Below are 24733 nucleotides of genomic sequence, written 5' to 3' on the forward strand. Positions count from 1 at the left end.
TTTTCAGTACCATCATAGAAAAAAGTATAATTTTTAGTTTTAAAATTCCCTTTTCCTGGCCACCTAACTTCTTGGACAGCTACTACATCTAATTTATTCTTAACTATCTCATTAACTGTACACTGAAATGCACCAGGCCGGAAAAGGCTCAGAACATTCCAGGTACCTAATTTAATATCCTTATTCCAAATGTAGATCTTAACCTTAATCCAGGGACCTCCCAAAGTAGTCCCCACATTACAAACACATTAGACAGCACAACTACTACACAAGACACACAAACACATCACAACTACTACACAATAAAAACACAAACAAACTACACACCACAACTACTACACAAGACAAACACAAACAAATTAGACAACACAACTACTACGCAAGACAAAACAAACATACTAGACAGCACAACTACTACAAAAACATACTAAACAGCACAACTACAACACAAGACACATACATACACACCACCCATACTACACAAGACAAACAGAAACACATGAAACAGCAAAACTACTACACAAGATGAATTCAAACACACAATATCGGCAATACTGGTTATTTCATTCCTTACAACTCTCCCAGCTTTCTTAGAGATTCTATTCATCTCCAAGATTGAATACCCGTTCTTCAAGCCCAATCCCCTTATCCAAGCTATTTCTTTCTCTTTCTCATTTTTGATGTTACACAATTTTCGGCTCTAATAAAGAAATTGAGATAAACGTTATGTTGGGTGTTGTGACTTCGAATGAGAAAAATAAAAGAGCTACGAATTATTGGCAATTTTATGAACAACCGACAAGCTATTCTGAACTAGTCATTGCAATCTATTGATTAACAAACTTTACTTTTTTCCAATTCAAGTCTTGCAATGTTCATTAAATAGGTACATGTGAGCCGTAGGTAACATGAAGGTGAACAATTTTGCAAAGTAGTGTTTTGATCAATGATGTCTCGTTACAATGCTACAAGTCCTAACAGCATTTTTTCCTAATCTGTATAGGGTGGAACCTCGATTTTACGTTTTTCAGGGGACAAACCTGAAAAAACTTAAAACTGTGGGAAAATGTAAAATTGAAGAAAATTTTGTAACATTTTGCTATGTTGGGACCATTTGGGTAAGAAACTAACGTTATAATATGCTATGGAGATAATATCATGCTTTTTCAGGGTGAAGCCTCAGGACTTACCATTTTACTCTCTTGTATTCAACATCCTGTGTTGTTTTAAGACAGCAATTCTGAAAGTGTGCTCCGTGGAGCCCTGGGGCTCTGCAAGGAAAGTGCAACCTATCATATCATTGCCAAGAGTGCGAGGTCACCGGAGCCTTTTAGAAGTAGTACAATGATAGATACACTTCTGAAACAGTAAACAGCTGTAAAGCTGTTCTTTGATGCTCAATTGTTGGAATTTAGAACACATGATTGCACCACGACATTTAATCCGGTTTCCTGCCATCTCTTCAATTCATTTGGCATCATTTGACGGAAAGTGTTTCTCAATGGTCCTTCCCACAAAATCAGTTTCACAAGAGTGGACGCAGGGATGGACAGCAATTCCATAGAGCCAGCCAGATGTGAACCAATTATGCAACAAGAGTCATGTAGCAGATAGAGCAAAGAACATTGAGGGGTTGAATGCAAATACAAATGAAAACGTTCTTCAAAGGAAAATTAGGTCAACGGTTGACAATCCCATAGATATATTATCTACTTATGCAGCTGCTTCGAGAAAAGGAAATAGGTGTTACATTTGCATTTCCAATGGAGAAAGAAGAAACAAACTCTCACGAACTAAAATTTCATGCAATGACTGTGGTAAATGTGTGTGTTTAAGACACTGCATGAATGTTCAGATCTGTGACAACTGTGTAATTTCTAATATTAGTGAGTAATGCTGAGGAACTCTAATATACTGACAATGTAGAACTGAAATGTGTTACAATGTTATAATGTTATATTCTATTATTGTTAATAATAAAAATGCACATGTACATTACAAAATAAAAATTACATAACGTACATTAAAAATATACAAAATATGCCTTACTTATCTTTCAAAATAAAAAAATACCTAACAAACATTAAAAAAATACAAACTATGACTTATATTAAACAAAACATTCTTATAGTGCAAAATAACTAACAAATGTAGCGGAATAGTAAAGTGGAAAAAAATGCCACCCTTAATCCATCATGTAAGATATCAAGACTTTGTTAAAGAAAATCATTTTTGGTTTGGTCTGTAGAGAAAACGAGTTTCAAAGGAAAATTAGCATTGGATGCGAATTTCTTGAAAAATAAAAATATAATACTGTTGTCGAAATGTGAAAATAAAAACGCTTTTCACGCTCTGAAAAGCAAAATAATACAACACTTTTTAAAACATCATCTCTGGCTAGATCTGTAGAGAAAATAAGTTTCAAACGAGTTGTAGCATTGAACGCGTATATCTCTAAAAATCAAGTATTCGTCCTATAGTCGAAATGACAGAAATTAAAAGCTTTTCAGGGTGTGAAAAGCTTAATAATTCAACATTTTAAAGAAAATCATCTCTCGCTTGGTATGTATAGAAAATTTGTCTCAAAAGAATATTAGCATTGAACGCGAATTTCTCGAAATATCAAGTTTTGATCCTTTAGGCGAAATGTAATAATTAAAACGCACTTCATTCTCTGAAAAGCATAATAATTCAACATTTTAACCCTAGCAGGACCAATGTTGTGGCGTAAAGTACCACTTTTGAACTTTTTGTGTTGGTAATCGAAACTTCCTTGAGCAATTGAATACTGTTAATTGTCATTTCGGATGTGAATTTACATATTTGCTAAACTTCAAGAGAAAATTTTATCCATTTTAATTTTTAACTGAAGTTGATTGAGCCACACGTAGCAGATAGACAAATTTACTAAATTTCTAGCCTTCTTAAACCCTAAGGTTCATGGCTGCAGCAGAACAGGCCTTCCATCTTTCCCTATCTTGAGCAAGATCTATATACTCTTTTCCATCCCTACCGATTTCCCTTAGGTCCAACTCGACGTTGTCCCTCCATCTTCGTCTTAGCCTTCCTACAGGTCTCTTTCCTTTAGGTTTCCCAATAAGAATCCTGTAAATTCCACTTTCCTCTCCCATTCGTGCCAAATGGCCTGCCCACCTAAGTCTTCTTGATTTAATTATTCTAATAATATCTGGACATAAATACAAATTATGTAGTTCTAAATTATGTAACCTTCTCCACTCACATGTCTCCTCATCACTTTTAGGTCCAAAGATTTTCCTAAGGATCTTATTTTCAAATACTCTCAATTTATGTTCCTCTTTCAATGTAAGAGACCAAGTTACACATCCATATAATACTAGAGGCAATATTACTGTTTTGTATATTTTAACTTTCAGTTTCTTAGATATTAAACGAGAAGATGAAAGTTTATGAAGAGAGAACTAACATGCATTTCCTGAATTAATCCTACTTTTTATTTCCTCTTTAATATAATTTTCATTTGTTAATTTTACTCCTAAGTATTTGAATTTGGAAACTGGTTCAAACGAGTTGCTATCAATAATTAGATTTTGATTATTACCTAACACTTGGTTTCGGCCTGTAAGCATATATTTAGTTGTCTCCTTGTTAACTTCCAAACCTATCTCTTTAGCAGTTTTGAAAAATATTTTAGCATTATTCTTAATTGTATTCACATCATCCCCCAGTAAGTCTACATCATCTGCATATGCTAACAACTGAGTCACACCATTTAATTTTAGTCCTTCTTTAGTTTCTTTTACCTTCCTAACAGCATATTCTAAGGCAAAATTAAAGAGCAATGAAGATAATGCAGCTCCTTGTTTTAACCCATCATGAATTGTAAATTTGTCAGACATATTAATACCCACACTAATTTTACTTTCTGTTTTACTGGTGCATATTTTATCATACTAACAAGCTTCGTATGTATTCCAAAATATATAATTTATCTCTTTTCACTGAATCATATGCTTTTTTGAAATCAATGAATAGCTGATGGACATTTTGATTATATTCCCACTTTTTTCAAGTGTCTGTCTAATGTGTAAAACTTGATCTGTAGTTGATCTGTTACGTTTAAATACACATTGATAATCACCTATAATTTCATTAGCATATGGGGTTAGTCTTGTTAAAAGAATGTTAGATAATATTTTATATGTTGTTGAAAGTAGAGAAATTAAACGTTAATTACTGCAGTTCATTTTATCACCTTTTTTAAACGCAGGAACAATTTCCACTGTTGAGGGATTTCTTCTTTATTCCATATTAAAGAAATTAATTTATGAATTTGACATATTAATGAATTTCCACCATATTTAATTAACTCAGCTGGTATTAAATCAATGCCAGGTGCTTTGTTATTCTTTAGCCTTTTAAGAGCATCTTTAACTTCAGTAATGTTAGGTTCTGGAACTAAAGGTTCTGCTGTGTGTACTTCATTCACTTCTGATTTATCTCCTATTTGAAAGGTCATTAAAGTAAATTTTGCTTTTCAAGTAATCTCGTTTTTTACTTCTAAACGTGCGGTTAACTTCTCGCTTTATTCTATTATAATTGTTTAGATTTGTATCATCAGAGTTATTTAACCACCTAAGTCTAGCCTGATTTCTTATTTCTATTACATTATGACATTCATTATCAAACCATGGCCTACTTTTTCTCGGTTTATGGTATCCTATACTTTCTTTAGCTGCTGATTCTATTGCATTACGTATGTACTCCCAATTCTTATTTACGTCTGTTTCTTTTATATTTTCATCATTATTTATTTCCTGCAAAATATCAAATCTATTTGACACTTTAATTTGTTAATCTTTCTTAATTCTATCATCAATAAAAAATTTCTGTATCAAAATTTAGAACTTTTAGATTTTGTTGCTTATGGTTTAACACTGAGAGTCTTTCTCTTAATTTAGCAATTACTAAATAATGGTCACTGGCACATTCCGCACCTCTATGTGTACGAACGTCAATTATACTAGTAAGTCTTCTCTTATTAATGAGAATATGATCTATCTAATTATGAGTTATACCATCTGGAGAAGTCCAGGTATATTTATGGATATCTTTATGTTTAAAAGTGGTACTTTTCACAATTAAATTCTTTGAGGTTGCAAAAGTAATCAATCTTATACCATTATCATTACTTAATTCATGAAGACTTTCTTTACCAATCGTGGGTCTCTTCTTTACCAATCTGTGCATTACAGTCACCTAACAGAATTTTCATATCATACTGAGAAAATTAATCAAAGACCTGTTCTAACTCTGTATAAAAGTCATATTAGGTATTATCATCTTTATCTTCCGTTGGCGCATGTATGTTTATTAAAATAATTTTACACCACCTACCCTGTAAAATTGCATATGATAGCCTATCATTAATAAATTCCACTGTTTTAAGAGCCGAGATAATTCTATTATTTATGAAAAAGCCTGTTCCAAAATTATAATTTTCAGTACCATCATAGAAAAAAGTATAATTTTTAGTTTTAAAATTCCCTTTTCCTGGCCACCTAACTTCTTGGACAGCTACTACATCTAATTTATTCTTAACTATCTCATTAACTGTACACTGAAATGCACCAGGCCGGAAAAGGCTCAGAACATTCCAGGTACCTAATTTAATATCCTTATTCCTAATGTAGATCTTAACCTTAATCCAGGGACCTCCCAAAGTAGTCCCCACATTACAAACACATTAGACAGCACAACTACTACACAAGACACACAAACACATCACAACTACTACACAATAAAAACACAAACAAACTACACACCACAACTACTACACAAGACAAACACAAACAAATTAGACAACACAACTACTACGCAAGACAAAACAAACATACTAGACAGCACAACTACTACAAAAACATACTAAACAGCACAACTACAACACAAGACACATACATACACACCACCCATACTACACAAGACAAACAGAAACACATGAAACAGCAAAACTACTACACAAGATGAATACAAACACACAATATCGGCAATCCTGGTTATTTCATTCCTTACAACTCTCCCAGCTTTCTTAGAGATTCTATTCATCTCCAAGATTGAATACCCGTTCTTCAAGCCCAATCACCTTATCCAAGCTATTTCTTTCTCTTTCTCATTTTTGATGTTACACAATCTTTCGGCTCTAATAAAGACATTGAGATAAACGTTATGTTGGGTGTTGTGACTTCGAATGAGAAAAATAAAAGAGCTACGAATTATTGGCAATTTTATGAACAACCGACAAGCTATTCTGAACTAGTCATTGCAATCTATTGATTAACAAACTTTACATTTTTGCAATTCAAGTCTTGCAATGTTCATTAAATAGGTACATGTGAGCCGTAGGTAACATGAAGGTGAACAATTTTGCAAAGTAGTGTTTTGATCAATGATGTCTCGTTACGATGCTACAAGCCCTAAAAGTATTTTTTCCTAATCTGTATAGGGTGGAACCTCGATTTTACGTTTTTCAGGGGACAAACCTGAAAAAACTTAAAACTGTGGGAAAATGTAAAATTGAGGAAAATTTTGTAACATTTTGCTATGTTGGGACCATTTGGGTAAGAAACTAACGTTATAATATGCTATGGAGATAATATCATGCTTTTTCAGGGTGAAGCCTCAGGACTTACCATTTTACTCTCTTGTATTCAACATCCTGTGTTGTTTTAAGACAGCAATTCTGAAAGTGTGCTCCGTGGAGCCCTGGGGCTCTGCAAGGAAAGTGCAACCTATCATATCATTGCCAAGAGTGCGAGGTCACCGGAGCCTTTTAGAAGTAGTACAATGATACAGTTCTGAATCAATAAACAGCTGTAAAGCTGTTCTTTGATGCTCAATTGTTGGAATTTAAAGCACATGATTGCACCACGACATTTAATCCAGTTTCCTGCCATCTCTTCAATTCATTTGGCATCATTTGACGGAAAGTGTTTCTCAATGGTCATTTCCACAAAATCAGTTTCACAAGAGTGGACGCAGGGATGGACAGCAATTCCATAGAGCCAGCCAGATGTGAACCAATTATGCAACAAGAGTCATGTAGCAGATAGAGCAAAGAACATTGAGGGGTTGAATGCAAATACAAATGAAAACGTTCTTCAAAGGAAAATTAGGTCAACGGTTGAAATCCTATAAAATTATCTACTTATGCAGCTGCTTCGAGAAAAGGAAATAGGTGTTACATTTGCATTTCCAGTGGAGAAAGAAGAAACAAACTCTCACGAACTAAAATTTCATGCAATGACTGTGGTAAATGTGTGTGTTTAAGACACTGCATGGAAGTTAAGATCTGTGACAACTGTGTAATTTCTAATAATAGTGAGTAATGCTGAGGAACTCTAATATACTGACAATGTAGAACTGAAATGTGTTACAATGTTATAATGTTATATTCTATTATTGTTAATAATACATATGCACATGTACATTACCAAATAAAAAGAACTTAACGTACATTAAAAATATACAAAATATGCATTACTTATCTTTCAAAATAAAAAAAATACCTAACAAAAATTAAAAAAATACAAACTATGACTTATATTAAACAAAACATTCTTATAGTGCAAAATAACTAACAAATGTAGCGGAATAGTAAAGTGGAAAAAAATGCCACCCTTAATCCATCATGTAAGATATCAAGACTTTGTCCTGTGAGGGTTAAAGAAAATCTTTTAAGTTTGGTCTGTAGAGAAAACGAGTTTCAAAGGAAAATTAGCATTGGATGCGAATTTCTTGAAAAATAAAGATGTAATACTGTTGTCGAAATGTAAAAATAAAAACGCTTTTCACGCTCTGAAAAGCAAAATAATACAACACTTTTTAAAACATCATCTCTGGCTAGGTCTGTAGAGAAAATAAGTTTCAAACGAGTTGTAGCATTGAACGCGTATATCTCTAAAAATCAAGTATTCGTCCTATAGTCGAAATGTCAGAAATAAAAAGCATTTATGGGTGTGAAAAGCTTAATAATTCAACATTTTAATGAAAATCATCTCTAGCAAGGTCTGTAGAGAAATTTATTGTCTAACGAAAATTAGCATTGAAGGCATATTTCTCGAAAAATTAAGTTTTGATCCTTTAGGCGAAATGAAATAATTAAAACGCTCTTCAGCCTCTGAAAAGCATAATAATAGAACATTTCTTAAAACATTATCTCTGGCTGGGTCTGTAGAAAAAAAAGATGAATTTCAAACGAGTAGTAGCATTGAACGCGTATTTCTCTAAAAATCAAGTATTCATCCTATAGTCCAAATGTCAGAAATTAAAAGCTTTTCAGGGTGTGAAAAGCTTAATAATTAAACATTTTAAAGAAAATCATCTCTCGCTTGGTATGTATAGAAAATTTGTCTCAAAAGAATATTAGCATTGAACGCGACTTTCTCGAAAAAGCAAGTTTTGATCCTTTAGGCGAAATGTAATAATTATAACGCTCTTCATTCTCTGAAAAGCATAATAATTCAACATTTTAACCCTAGCAGGACCAATGTTGTGGCGTAAAGTACCACTTTTGAATCTTTTGTGTTGGTAATCGAAACTTCCTTGAGCAATTGAATTAAAAATACTGTTAATTGTCATTTCGGATGTAAATTTTCATATTTGCTAAACTTCAAGAGAAAATTTTATCCATTTTAATTTTTAACTGAAGTTGATTGAGCCACACGTAGCAGATAGACAAATTTACTAAATTTCTAGCCTTCTTAAACCCTAAGGTTCATGGCTGCAGCAGAACAGGCCTTCCATCTTTCCCTATCTTGAGCAAGATCTATATACTCTTTTCTATCCCTACCGATTTCCCTTAGGTCCAACTCGACGTTGTCCCTCCATCTTCGTCTTAGCCTTCCTACAGGTCTCTTTCCTTTAGGTTTCCCAATAAGAAACCTGTAAATTCCACTTTCCTCTCCCATTCGTGCCAAATGGCTTGCCCACCTAAGTCTTCTTGATTTAATTATTCTAATAATATCTGGACATAAATACAAATTATGTAGTTCTAAATTATGTAACCTTTTCCACTCACCTGTCTCCTCATCACTTTTAGGTCCAAAGATTTTCCTAAGGATCTTATTTTCTAATACTCTCAATTTATGTTCCTCTTTCAATGTAAGTGACCAAGTTCCACATCCATATAATGCTAGAGGCAAAATTACTGTTTTGTATATTTTAACTTTCAGTTTCTTAGATATTAAACGAGAAGACAAAAGTTTATGAAGAGAGAAGTAACAGGCATTTCCTGAATTAATCCTACTTTTTATTTCCTCTCTAATATAATTTTCATTTGTTAATTTTACTCCTAAGTATTTGAATTTGGAAACTGGTTCAAACGAGTTGCTATCAATAATTAGATTTTGATTATTACCTAACACTTGGTTTCGGCCTGTAAGAATATATTTAGTTGTCTCCTTGTTAACTTCCAAACCTATCTCTTTAGCAGTTTTGAAAAATATTTTAGCATTATTCTTAATTGTATTCACATCATCCCCCAGTAAGTCTACATCATCTGCATATGCTAACAACTGAGTCACACAATTTAATTTTAGTCCTTCTTTAGTTTCTTTTACCTTCCTAACAGCATATTCTAAGGCAAAATTAAAGAGCAATGAAGATAATGCATCTCCTTGTTTTAACCCATCATGAATTGTAAATTTGTCAGACATATTAATACCCACACGAATTTTACTTTCTGTTTTACTGGTGCATATTTTATCATACTAACAAGCTTCGTAGGTATTCCAAATTATATAATTTATCTCTTTTGACTGAATCATATGCTTTTTTGAAATCAATGAATAGCTGATGGACATTTTGATTATATTCCCACTTTTTTCAAGTGTCTGTCTAATGTGTAAAATTAGATCTGTAGTTGATCTGTTACGTTTAAATACACATTGATAATCACCTATAATTTCATTATGGTATAAGATTGATTACTTTTGCAACCTCAAAGAATTTAATTGTGAAAAGTACCACTTTTAAACATAAAGATATCCATAAATATATACCTGGTCTTCTCCAGATGGTAAAACTCATGATCAGATAGATCATATTCTCATTGATAAGAGAAGACATACTAGTACAATAGACGTTCGTACACATAGAGGTGTGGAATGTGCCAGTGAACATTATTTAGAAATTGCTAAATTAAGAGAAAGACTCTCAGTGTTAAACCATAAGCAACAAAATCTAAAAGTTCTAAAATTTGATACAGGAAAGTTTACTGATGAAAGAATTAAGAAAGATTAAGTAATTAAACTGTCAAATAGATTTGATATTTTGCAGGATTTAAATAATGATGAAAATATAAATGAAACAAGACGTAAATAAGAATTGGGAGCACATACGTAATGCAATAGAATCGCAAGCTAAAGAAAGTATAGGATACCATAAACCGAGAAAAAGTAAGCCATGGTTTGATAATGCATGTCATAATCTAATAGAAATAAGAAATCAGGCTAGACTTAGGTGGTTAAATAACTCTGATGATAAAAATCTAAACAATTATAATAGAATAAGGGGAGAAGTTAACCGCACGTTAGAAGTATAAAAAGAGATTACTTGAAAAGCAAAATTAACTTTAATGACCTTTCAAATGTCCATATAGGAGATAAATCAGAAGAGAATGAAGTACACACAGCAGAACCTTTAGTTCCAGAACCTAACTTGACTGAATTTAAGATGCTATTAAAAGGCTAAAGAATAACAAAGCACCTGGCATTGATTTAATACCAGCTGACTTAATTAAATATGGTGGAAATTCATTAATATGTCAAATTCATAAATTAATTTCTTTAATATGGAATAATGAAGAAATCCCTCAACAGTGGAAAGACTCCATAATTGTTCCTGTGTTTAAAAAAGGTGATAAAATGAACTGCAATAATTACCGTGGAATTTCTCTACTCTCAACAACATATAAAATATTGTCTAACATTCTCTTAACAAGACTAACCCCATATGCTAATGAAATTATAGGTGATTATCAATGTGAATTTAAACGTAACAGATCAACTACAGATCAAATTTTTCACATTAGAGAGACACTTGAAAAAAAGTGGGAATATAATCAAAATGTCCATCTGCTATTCATTGATTTTAAAAAAGCATATGATTCAGTCAAAAGAGATAAATTATATAATATATTAGTAGAGTTTGGAATACCTAAGAAGCTTGTTAGTATGATAACAAATATGCACCAGTAAAACAGAAAGTAAAATTCTTTTGGGTATTAATATTTCTGGCAAATTTACAATTCATGATGGGTTGAAACAAGGAGATGCATTATCTCCATTGCTCTTTAATTTTGCCTTAGAATATGCTGTTAGGAAGGTAAAAGAAACTAAAGAAGGACTAAAATTAAATGGTGTGACTCAGTTGTTAGCATATGCAGATGATGTAGACTTACTGGTGGATGTTGTGAATACAAATAAGAATAAAGCTAAAATATTTTTCAAAACTGCTAAAGAGATAGGTTTGGAAGTTAACAAGGAGAAAACTAAATATATGCTTACAGGCCGAAACCAAGTGTTGGGTAATAATCAAAATCTAATTATTGATAGCAACTCGTTTGAACCAGTTTCCAAATTCAAATACTTAGGAGTAAAATTAACAAATGAAAATTATATTAAAGAGGAAATAAAAAGTAGGATTAATTCAGGAAATGGATGTTAGTTCTCTCTTCATAAACTTTTGTCTTCTCGTTTAATATCTAAGAAACTGAAAGTTAAAATATACAAAACAGTAATTTTGCCTCTAGTATTATATGGATGTGAAACTTGGTCCCTTACATTGAAAGAGTATTTGAGAGTATTAGAAAATAAGATCCTTAGGAAAATCTTTGGAACTAAAAGTGATGAGGAGACATGTGAGTGGAGAAGGTTACACAATTTAGAACTACATAATTTGTATTGATGTCCAGATATTATTAGAATAATTAAATCAAGAAGACTTAGGTGGGCAGGCCATGTGGCACGAATGGGAGAGGAAAGAGGAGTTTACAGGAATCTTATTGGGAAAGAGACCTGTAGGAAGGCCAAGACGAAGATGGAGGGACAACGTCGAGTTGGACCTAAGGGAAATCGGGTGGGATGGAAAAGAGTATATAGATCTTGCTCAAAATAGGGAAAGATGGAAGGCCTGTTTTGCTGCAGCCATGAACCTTAGGGTTTAAGAAGACTAGAGAGTTAGTAAATTAGTCTATCTTCTACGTGTGGCTCAATCAACTTCAGTTTAAAAATTAAAATGGATTAAATTTTCTCTTGAAGTTTAGCAAATATGAAAATTCACATCCGAATTGACAATAAACAGAATTTTTAATTCAATTGCTCAAGGAAGTTTCGATTACCAACACAAAAACTTCAAAAGTCGTACTTTATGCCACAACTTTGGTCCTGCTAGGGTTAAAATGTTGAATTATTATGCTTTTCAGAGAATGAAGAGCGTTTTAATTATTACATTTCGCATAAAGGATCAAAACTTGATTTTTAGAGAAATACGCGTTCAATGCAAGTACTCGTTTGAAACTATTTTTCTCTACAGACCAAGCCAGGGATGATTTTATTTAAAAAAAAATATTCTTATGCTTTTTAGAGCCTTAAAAGCATTTTAATTTTAAAATTTCGACATTAGTATGAAAAATTATTTTTTCGAGAAATTCGTGTTCAATGCTAATCTTTGTTTGAAATTATTTTTTTCCATAAACCAACCCAGAGATGATTGTCATCGAAATGTTGTATTAATATGCTCTTCAAGGCGTAAAAAACGATTTTATTTGGACATTTCGACAATAGTATGAAAACTTCATTTTTCGAGAAATTAGCATTCATTGCTAATTTTCCTTTGAAAATCGTATTCTCTACAGCGCAAGCCAGAGATAATTTTCATTACAAATGTTTTATTGATATGCTTTTCAGAGCCTGAAAAGCGTTTTATTTCTGACATTTCGATTATAGTATCAACACTTAATTCTTCGAGAAATTCGCGTTCAATGCTTATACTCACTTCAGACTCTTTTTCTATACAGTCCAAGCAAGAGATTATTTTCTTTAAAATGTTGAATTATTAAGCTTTTCACATCTTGGAAAACGTTTTATTTCTGACATTTGAGCTGCAGGATGAATACTTGATTTTTAGAGAAATACGCGTTAAATGCTAGTACTCGTTTGAAACTCATTTTCTCTACAGACCTAGCCAGAGATGATGTTTTAAAAGGTGTTGTATTATTATGCTTTTCAGAACGTTAAAAGCGTTTTTATTTTGACATTTCGACAATAGTATCAAAACTTGATTTTTCAAGAAATTCCAATCCAATGCTAATTTTCCTTTGAAACTAGTTACTTTCACATTTCGACAATAGTATCAAAACTTGATTTTTCGAGAAATTCGCATTCAATGCTAATATTCGTTTGAAACTCGTTTTCTCTACAGACCAAACCAAAGATGATTTTCTTTAACCCTAACAGGACAAAGTCTTGATCTCTTACAGGATGGATTAAGGGTGGCATTTTGTGCCACTTTACTATTCCGCTACATTTGTTAGTTATTTTGCACTATAAGAATGTTTTGTTTAATATAAGTCATAGTTTGTATATTTTTTAATGTTTGTCAGGTATTTTTTTATTTTGAAAGATAAGTAATGCATATTTTGTATATTTTTAATGTATGTTAAGTATTTTTTATTTGGAAATGTACATCTGCATATTTATTATTAACAATAATAGAATATAACATTATAACATTGTAACACATTTCAGTTCTACATTGTCAGTATATTAGAGTTCCTCAGCATTACTCACTATTATTAGAAATTACACAGTTGTCACAGATCTGAACTTCCATGCAGTGTCTTCCACACACACATTTACCACAGTCATTGCATGAAATTGTAGTTCTTGAGAGTTTGTTTCTTCTTTCTCCATTGGAAATGCAAATGTAACACGTATTTCCTTTTCTCGAAGCAGCTGCATAAGTACATATATCTTTGGGATTGTCAACCGTTGACCTAATTTTCCTTTGAAGAACGTTTTCCATTGTATTTGCATTCAATCCCTCAATGTTCTTTGCTCTATCTGCTACATAATTCTTGTTGCATAATTGGTTCACATCTGGCTCTATGAAATTGCTGTCCATCCCTGCGCCCACTCTTGTGAAACTGATTTTGTGGGAAGAACCATTGAGAAACACTTTCCGTCAAATGATGCCAAATGAATTGAAGAGATGGCAGGAAACTGGATTAAATGTCGTGGTGCAATCATGTGTTTTAAATTCCAACAATTGAGCATCAAAGAACAGCTTTACAGCTGTTTATTGTTTCAGAAGTGTATCATTGTACTACTTATAAAAGGCTGCGGTGACCTCGCACTCTTGGCAATGATATGATAGGTTGCACTTTCCTTGCAGAGCCCCAGGGCTCCACGGAGCACACTTTCAGAATTGCTGTCTTAAAACAACACAGGATGTTGAATACAAGAGAGTAAAATGGTGAGTCCTGAGGCTTCACAATTTAAAAGCATGATATTATCTGCATAGCGTACTATAACGTTAGTTTCTTACCCAAATGGTCCCAACATAGCAAAATGTTACAAAATTTTCCTCAATTTTACATTTTTCCACAGTTTTAAGTTTTTTCAGCTTTGTCCCCTGAATAACGTAAAATCGAGGTTCCACCCTATACAGATTAGGAAAAAATGCTGTTAGGACTTGTAGCATTGTAACGAGACATCATTGATCAAAACACTACTTTGCAAAATTGTTCACCTTCATGTTACCTACGGCTCACATGTAGCTATTTAACGTATATTGCAAGGGTTGAATTGCAAAGATGTAAAGTTTGTTAATCAATAGATTGCAATGACTAGTTCAGAATAGCTTGTCGGCTGTTCATAAAATTGCCAATAATTCGTAGCTCTTTTATTTTTCTCATTCGAAGTCACAACACCCAACATAACGTTTATCTCAATTTCTTTATTAGAGCAGAAAGATTGTGTAACAACAAAAATGAGAAAGAGAAAGAAATAGCTTGGATTGGGCTCGAAGAACGGGTATTCAATCTTGGAGATGAATAGAATCGCTAGGAAAGCTGGGAGAGTTGTAAGGAATGAAATAACCAGTATTGCCGATATTGTGTGTTTGTGTTTATCTTGTGTAGTAGTTATGTTGTCTCATGTGTTTCTGTTTGTCCTGTGTAGTATCGGTGGTGTGTATGTATGTGTCTTGTGTTGTAGTTGTGCTGTCTAATATGTTTGTGTAGTAGTTGTGCTGTCTAGTGTGTTTGTTTTGTCTTGCGTAGTAGTTGTGTTGTCTAATTTGTTTGTGTTTGTCTTGTCTAGTAGTTGTGGTGTGTAGTTTGTTTGTGTTTTTATTGTGTAGTAGTTGTGGTGAGTTTGTGTGTGTCTTGTGTAGCAGTTCTGCTGTCTAATGTGTTTGTATTCGTCTTGTGTAGTAACTGTGCTGTTTAAAGTGTTTATGTTTGTCTTGTGTAGTAGTTCCTCCATTCATATTGGGGGTTAGGCGTAGAGTTGAAAACTCTGCACTGTAAAAAGCCATGTCAAGAATCAGCAATATAAGGCCATGGATGTTCCCCAAGGTAAAATTCCGGAGGTAAAATAGTCCCCCGTTCGGATCTCCGGGTGGGGACTACTTTGGGAGGTCATTGCACTAAGGATAAGATCTACATTAGGAATAAGGATATTAAATTAGGCACCTGGAATGTTCTGAGCCTTTACCGGTGTTGGGCATTTCAGTGTACAGTTAATGAGATAGTTAAGTATAAATTAGATGTAGTAGCTGTCCAGGAAGTTTTGTGGCCAGGAGAAGGGAATTGTAAAACTAAAAATTTAACTTTTTTCTATGGTGGTACTGAAAATCATAATTTTGGAACAGGCTTTTTCATAAATAATAGAATTATCTCGGCTCTTAAAACAGTAGAATTTATTAATGATAGGATATCATATGCAGTTTTACAGGGTAGGTGGAGTAAAATTATTTTAATAAACATACATGCACCAACGGAAGATAAAGATGATAATACTAAAGATGATTTTTATACAGAGTTAGAACAGGTCTTTGATAAATTTTCTCGGTATGATATAAAAAATCTGTTAGGTGACTGTAATGCACAGATTGGCAAAGAAGAGACATTTAAACCCACGATGGGTAAAGAAAGTCTTCATGAACTAAGTAATGATAATGGTATAAGATTGATTACTTTTGCAACCTCAAAGAATTTAATTGTGAAAAGTACCACTTTTAAACATAAAGATATCCATAAATATATACCTGGTCTTCTCCAGATGGTAAAACTCATGATCAGATAGATCATATTCTCATTGATAAGAGAAGACATACTAGTACAATAGACGTTCGTACACATAGAGGTGTGGAATGTGCCAGTGAACATTATTTAGAAATTGCTAAATTAAGAGAAAGACTCTCAGTGTTAAACCATAAGCAACAAAATCTAAAAGTTCTAAAATTTGATACAGGAAAGTTTACTGATGAAAGAATTAAGAAAGATTAAGTAATTAAACTGTCAAATAGATTTGATATTTTGCAGGATTTAAATAATGATGAAAATATAAATGAAACAAGACGTAAATAAGAATTGGGAGCACATACGTAATGCAATAGAATCGCAAGCTAAAGAAAGTATAGGATACCATAAACCGAGAAAAAGTAAGCCATGGTTTGATAATGCATGTCATAATCTAATAGAAATAAGAAATCAGGCTAGACTTAGGTGGTTAAATAACTCTGATGAGAAAAAATCTAAACAATTATAATAGAATAAGGGGAGAAGTTAACCGCACGTTAGAAGTATAAAAAGAGATTACTTGAAAAGCAAAATTAACTTTAATGACCTTTCAAATCTCCATATAGGAGATAAATCAGAAGAGAATGAAGTACACACAGCAGAACCTTTAGTTCCAGAACCTACGCCCTTGTGCAAATTAATTGAAACAAAGCATGTTTTCTACATTACTCGTAATCGTGTACTCAAAACAAACACAAAAAGTTAGTTAGATCATTTGTTTTGTTGGCTGATGCAATCATTACGTCATGTTACTGTATTGCATCAGATTTGAGAATCCTGTCCGATCGCCGTAGTGTTCATTGACTGATGCAATCATGACGTAAGCAGCTGCAGTATTGCATCAGATTTTAGAAACCTCACCAGATGTGATTCGACAGCAGGATGAGATGGATGTAACTCCTAGGAAACGCACGCAGATCATAACTTTGCACGAACATACAGCTAAAACGTATAGAGAGATCGTGTCAGTAGTTGGTGTGAGTTTGGCAACTGTCAGTGGTGCCATCAAGTTGCAGGAGGAAACCGGATCGGTTTCTCCTAAACGTAAAGGGAAGTGTGGGCGTAAGAAGGAAACAACTCCTAGAGATGATGCTTACTTTCTTCGACAAAGCAAAAAGCATCCCTGCAAAACGAGTGAAGCACTGAAAACGGATTTGCAGGAGAGAGGAATGAAAATTAGTTCCTCTACAGTTCGCAGGCGCCTTATTGCGGTCAGACAAAAAGTCAGAAGACCTGTCAAGAAACAGCTTTTAACGACAACAATGAAACGAAATCGGTATAAATGGGCAAAAGAGTATAAGGAATGGACGAAAGACCAGTGGCAAAAAGTCCTATTCCCCGACGAAAGCCATTTCTTTGTACAGGGTCAGCGAAGTCAGCATGTTCGAAGGTCACAGGGTGAGAAGCTTCGTGATTGCCACATCGATCAGTCTGTCAGGCTCCCACAAAAGAAGATGTTTTGGGGATGTTTTAGTTATTATGGTGTTGGAAGCCTGAATCCAATAGAAGGAATGATGCGCTCGCAACAATATATTGAGGTTCTACGAAAGTGTGCTATTCCTGAGCAGAAAACGAGGTATCCTGACGGTAATGGGATATTGCACGCGGACCTAATCCCCTGTCACACATCGAAAGTGGTGAAGAAATTCATGACAGAGCAGCAAATACAGGTACTTGATTGGCCAGGGAATTCTCCAGACGTAAATCCCATTGAGAATTTGTGGGCTATATGCAAAAGTCGCCCCCATGCTGTGGACTGTACGACTATGGAGAAGCTCATTCAGGCGCTCATTCAAGTGTGGTTTAGGGATCCGAAAATCAACAGTGACTGTTCGAAACTAGTAGACTCCATGCCAAACCATGTTCAAATGCTGCTTAAAAATAGAGGAGGTCATATCCGTTACTAATGTAAGTGTAGGTGAGTTTTGTATACATGTATATGTGAGTTTTGTACAATAAACTACTAAATTCATGCTTTGTTTCAATTAATTTGCACAAGGGTGTAACTTGACTGAATCTAAGATGCTATTAAAAGGCTAAAGAATAACAAAGCACCTGGCATTGATTTAATACCAGCTGAGTTAATTAAATATGGTGGAAATTCATTAATATGTCAAATTCATAAAATAATTTCTTTAATATGGAATAAAGAAGAAATCCCTCAACAGTGGAAAGAATCCATAATTGTTCCTGTGTTAAAAAAGGTGATAAAATGAACTGCAATAATTACCGTTGAATTTCTCTACTCTCAACAACATATAAAATATTATCTAACATTCTTTTAACAAGTGTAACCCCATATGCTAATGAAATTATAGGTGATTTTCAATGTGGATTTAAACGTAACAGATCAACTACAGATCAAATTTTTCACATTACAGAGACACTTGAAAAAAGTGAGAATATAATCAAAATGTCCATCAGCTATTCATTGATTTCAAAAAAGCATATGATTCAATAAAAAGAGATAAATTATATAATATATTAGTAGAGTTTGGAATACCTAAGAAGCTTGTTAGTATGATAACAAATATGCACCAGTAAAACAGAAAGTAAAATTCTTTTGGGTATTAATATTTCTGGCAAATTTACAATTCATGATGGGTTGAAACAAGGAGATGCATTATCTCCATTGCTCTTTAATTTTGCCTTAGAATATGCTGTTAGGAAGGTAAAAGAAACTAAAGAAGGACTAAAATTAAATGGTGTGACTCAGTTGTTAGCATATGCAGATGATGTAGACCTACTGGTGGATGATGTGAATACAATTAAGAATAATGCTAAAATATTTTTCAAAACTGCTAAAGAGATAGGTTTGGAAGTTAACAAGGAGAAAACTAAATATATGCTTACAGGCCGAAACCAAGTGTTAGGTAATAATCAAAATCTAATTATTGATAACAACTCGTTCGAACCAGTTTCCAAATTCAAATACTTAGGAGTAAAATTAACAAATGAAAATTATATTAAAGAGGAAATAAAAAGTAGGATTAATTCAGGAAATGCATGTTAGTTCTCTCTTCATAAACTTTTATCTTCTCGTTTAATATCTAAGAAACTGAAAGTTAAAATATACAAAACAGTAATTTTGCCTCTAGTATTATATGGATGTGAAACTTGGTCCCTTACATTGAAAGAGTATTTGAGAGTATTAGAAAATAAGATCCTTAGGAAAATCTTTGTACCTAAAAGTGATGAGGAGACATGTGAGTGGAGAAGGTTACATAATTTAGAACTACATAATTTGTATTGATGTCCAGATATTATTAGAATAATTAAATCAAGAAGACTTAGGTGGGCAGGCCATGTGGCACGAATGGGAGAGGAAAGAAGAGTTTACAGGAATCTTATTGGGAAAGAGACCTGTAGGAAGGCCAAGACGAAGATGGAGGGACAACGTTGAGTTGGACCTAAGGGAAATCGGGTGGGATGGAAAAGAGTATATAGATCTTGCTCAAGATAGGGAATGATGGAAGGCCTGTTTTGCTGCAGCCATGAACCTTAGGGTTTAAGAAGGCTAGAGAGTTAGTAAATTAGTCACTCTGCTACGTGTGGCTCAATCAACTTCAGTTTAAAAATTAAAATGGATTAAATTTTCTCTTGAAATTTAGCAAATATGAAAATTCACATCCGAATTGACAATAAACAGAATTTTTAATTCAATTGCTCAAGGAAGTTTCGATTACCAACCAAACAACTTCAAAAGTCGTACTTTATGCCACAACTTTGGTCCTGCTAGGGTTAAAATGTTGAATTATTATGCTTTTCAGAGAATGAAGAGCGTTCTAATTATTACATTTCGCATAAAGGATCAAAACTTGATTTTTAGAGAAATACGCGTTTAATGCAAGTACTCGTTTGAAACTATTTTTCTCTACAGACCAAGCCAAGGGATGATTTTATTAAAAATGTTGTATTCTTATGCTTTTCAGAGCCTGAAAAGCATTTTAACTTTAAAATTTCGACATTAGCATGAAAAATTATTTTTTCGAGAAATTCGTGTTCCATGCTAATCTTTGTTTGAAATTAATTTTTTCCATAGACCAACCCAGAGATGATTGTCATCAAAATGTTGTATTAATATGCTTTTCAGGGCGTGAAAAAGGATTTTATTTGGACATTTCGACAATAGTATGAAAACTTGATTTTTCGAGAAATTAGCATTCATGCTAATTTTCCTTTGAAAATCGTATTCTCTACAGAGCAAGCCAGAGATAATTTTCATTAAAAATGTTTTATTGATATGCTTTTCAGAGCCTGAAAAGCGTTTTATTTCTGACATTTCGAATATAGTATCAACACTTGATTCTTCGAGAAATTCGCGATCATGCTTATACTCACTTCAGACTCATTTTCTATACAGTCCAAGCAAGAGATGATTTTCTTTAAAATGTTGAATTATTAAGCTTTTCACATCTTGGAAAGCGTTTTATTTCTGACATTTGAGCTGCAGGATGAATACTTGATTTTTAGAGAAATACGCGTTAAATGCTAGTACTCGTTTGAAACTCGTTTTCTCTACAGACCAAACCAAAGATGATTTTCTTTAACCCTAACAGGACAAAGTCTTGATCTCTTACAGGATGGATTAAGGGTGTCATTTTGTGCCACTTTACTATTCCGCTACATTTGTTAGTTATTTTGCACTATAAGAATGTTTTGTTTAATATAAGTCATAGTTTGTATATTTTTTAATGTTTGTCAGGTATTTTTTTATTTTGAAAGATAAGTAATGCATATTTTGTATATTTTTAATGTATGTTAAGTATTTTTTATTTGGAAATGTACATCTGCATATTTATTATTAACAATAATAGAATATAACATTATAACATTGTAACACATTTCAGTTCTACATTGTCAGTATATTAGAGTTCCTCAGCATTACTCACTATTATTAGAAATTACACAGTTGTCACAGATCTGAACTTCCATGCAGTGTCTTCCACACACACATTTACCACAGTCATTGCATGAAATTGTAGTTCTTGAGAGTTTGTTTCTTCTTTCTCCATTGGAAATGCAAATGTAACACGTATTTCCTTTTCTCGAAGCAGCTGCATAAGTACATATATCTTTGGGATTGTCAACCGTTGACCTAATTTTCCTTTGAAGAACGTTTTCCATTGTATTTGCATTCAATCCCTCAATGTTCTTTGCTCTATCTGCTACATAATTCTTGTTGCATAATTGGTTCACATCTGGCTCTATGAAATTGCTGTCCATCCCTGCGCCCACTCTTGTGAAACTGATTTTGTGGGAAGGGCCATTGAGAAACACTTTCCGTCAAATGATGCCAAATGAATTGAAGAGATGGCAGGAAACTGGATTAAATGTCGTGGTGCAATCATGTGTTTTAAATTCCAACAATTGAGCATCAAAGATCAGCTTTACAGCTGTTTATTGTTTCAGAAGTGTATCATTGTACTACTTATAAAAGGCTGCGGTGACCTCGCACTCTTGGCAATGATATGATAGGTTGCACTTTCCTTGCAGAGCCCCAGGGCTCCACGGAGCACACTTTCAGAATTGCTGTCTTAAAACAACACTGGATGTTGAATACAAGAGAGTAAAGTGGTGAGTCCTGAGGCTTCACAATTTAAAAGCATGATATTATCTGCATAGCGTACTATAACGTTAGTTTCTTACCCAAATGGTCCCAACATAGCAAAATGTTACAAAATTTTCCTCAATTTTACATTTTTCCACAGTTTTAATTTTAAGTCTGTTAATCAATAGATTGCAATGACTAGTTCAGAATAGCTTGTCGGCTGTTCATAAAATTGCCAATAATTCGTAGCTCTTTTATTTTTCTCATTCGAAGTCACAACACCCAACATAACGTTTATCTCAATTTCTTTATTAGAGCCGAAAGATTGTGTAACAACAAAAATGAGAAAGAGAAAGAAATAGCTTGGATTGGGCTCGAAGAACGGGTATTCAATCTTGGAGATGAATAGAATCGCTAGGAAAGCTGAGAGAGTTGTAAGGAATGAAATAACCAGTATTGCCGATATTGTGTGTTTGTGTTTATCTTGTGTAGTAGTTATGCTGTCTCATGTGTTTCTGTTTGTCCTGTGTAGTATCGGTGGTGTGTATGTATGTGTCTTGTGTTGTAGTTGTGCTGTCTAGTATGTTTGTGTAGTAGTTGTGCTGTCTAGTGTGTTTGTTTTGTCTTGCGTAGTAGTTGTGTTGTCTAATTTGTTTGTGTTTGTCTTGTCTAGTAGTTGTGGTGTGTAGTTTGTTTGTGTTTTTATTGTGTAGTAGTTGTGGTGAGTTTGTGTGTGTCTTGTGTAGCAGTTGTGCTGTCTAATGTGTTTGTATTCGTCTTGTGTAGTAATTGTGCTGTTTAAAGTGTTTATGTTTGTCTTGTGTAGTAGTTCCTCCATTCATATTGGGGGTTAGGCGTAGAGTTGAAAACTCTGCACTGTAAAAAGCCATGTCAAGAATCAGCAATATAAGGTCATGGATGTTCCCAAGGTAAAATATTCCGGAGTTAAAATAGTCCCCCGTTCGGATCTCCGGGTGGGGATTACTTTCGGAGGTACCTGGACTAAGGATAAGAACTACATTAGGAATATGGATATTAAATTAGGTACCTGGAATGTTCTGAGCGTTTACCGGATTGGGCTTTTCAGTGTTCAGTTAATGAGATAGTTAAGTATAAATTAGATGTAGTAGCTGTCCAGGAAGTTTTGTGGCCAGGAGAAGGGAATTGTAAAACTAAAAATTTAACTTTTTTCTATGGTGGTACTGAAAATCATAATTTTGGAACAGGCTTTTTCATAAATAATAGAATTATCTCGGCTCTTAAAACAGTAGAATTTATTAATGATAGGATATCATATGCAGTTTTACAGGGTAGGTGTAGTAAAATTATTTTAATAAACATACATGCACCAACGGAAGATAAAGATGATAATACTAAAGATGATTTTTATACAGAGTTAGAACAGGTCTTTGATAAATTTTCTCGGTATGATATGAAAATTCAGTTAGGTGACTGTAATGCACAGATTGGCAAAGAAGAGACAATTAAACCCACGATGGGTAAAGAATGTCTTCATGAACTAAGTAATGATAATGGTATAAGATTGATTACTTTTGCAACCTCAAAGAATTTAATTGTAAAAAGTACCACTTTTAAACATAAAGATATCCATAAATATATACCTGGTCTTCTCCAGATGGTAAAACCAGAGATGATTGTCATCAAAATGAGGTATTAATATGCTTTTCAAGACGTAAAAAACGATTTTATTTGGACATTTCGCCAATAGTATCAATACTTCATTTTTCGAGAAATTAGCATTCATTGCTAATTTTCCTTTGAAAATCGTATTCTCTACAGCGCAAGCCAGAGATAATTTTCATTACAAATGTTTTATTGATATGCTTTTCAGAGCCTGAAAAGCGTTTTATTTCTGACATTTCGATTATAGTATCAACACTTAATTCTTCGAGAAATTCGCATTCAATGCTAATATTCGTTTGAAACTCGTTTTCTCTACAGACCAAACCAAAGATGATTTTCTTTAACCCTAACAGGACAAAGTCTTGATCTCTTACAGGATGGATTAAGGGTGTCATTTTGTGCCACTTTACTATTCCGCTACATTTGTTAGTTATTTTGCACTATAAGAATGTTTTGTTTAATATAAGTCATAGTTTGTATATTTTTTAATGTTTGTCAGGTATTTTTTTATTTTGAAAGATAAGTAATGCATACTTTGTATATTTTTAATGTATGTTAAGTATTTTTTATTTGGAAATGTACATCTGCATATTTATTATTAACAATAATAGAATATAACATTATAACATTGTAACACATTTCAGTTCTACATTGTCAGTATATTAGAGTTCCTCAGCATTACTCACTATTATTAGAAATTACACAGTTGTCACAGATCTGAACTTCCATGCAGTGTCTTCCACACACACATTTACCACAGTCATTGCATGAAATTGTAGTTCTTGAGAGTTTGTTTCTTCTTTCTCCATTGGAAATGCAAATGTAACACGTATTTCCTTTTCTCGAAGCAGCTGCATAAGTACATATATCTTTGGGATTGTCAACCGTTGACCTAATTTTCCTTTGAAGAACGTTTTCCATTGTATTTGCATTCAATCCCTCAATATTCTTTGCTCTATCTGCTACATAATTCTTGTTGCATAATTGGTTCACATCTGGCTCTATGAAATTGCTGTCCATCCCTGCGCCCACTCTTGTGAAACTGATTTTGTGGGAAGAACCATTGAGAAACACTTTCCGTCAAATGATGCCAAATGAATTGAAGAGATGGCAGGAAACTGGATTAAATGTCGTGGTGCAATCATGTGTTTTAAATTCCAACAATTGAGCATCAAAGAACAGCTTTACAGCTGTTT

The sequence above is a fragment of the Lepisma saccharinum genome, chromosome 29, assembly GCF_977018435.1.
Source record: "Lepisma saccharinum chromosome 29, izLepSacc3.1, whole genome shotgun sequence".
In the NCBI taxonomy this organism is placed as follows: domain Eukaryota; kingdom Metazoa; phylum Arthropoda; class Insecta; order Zygentoma; family Lepismatidae; genus Lepisma; species Lepisma saccharinum.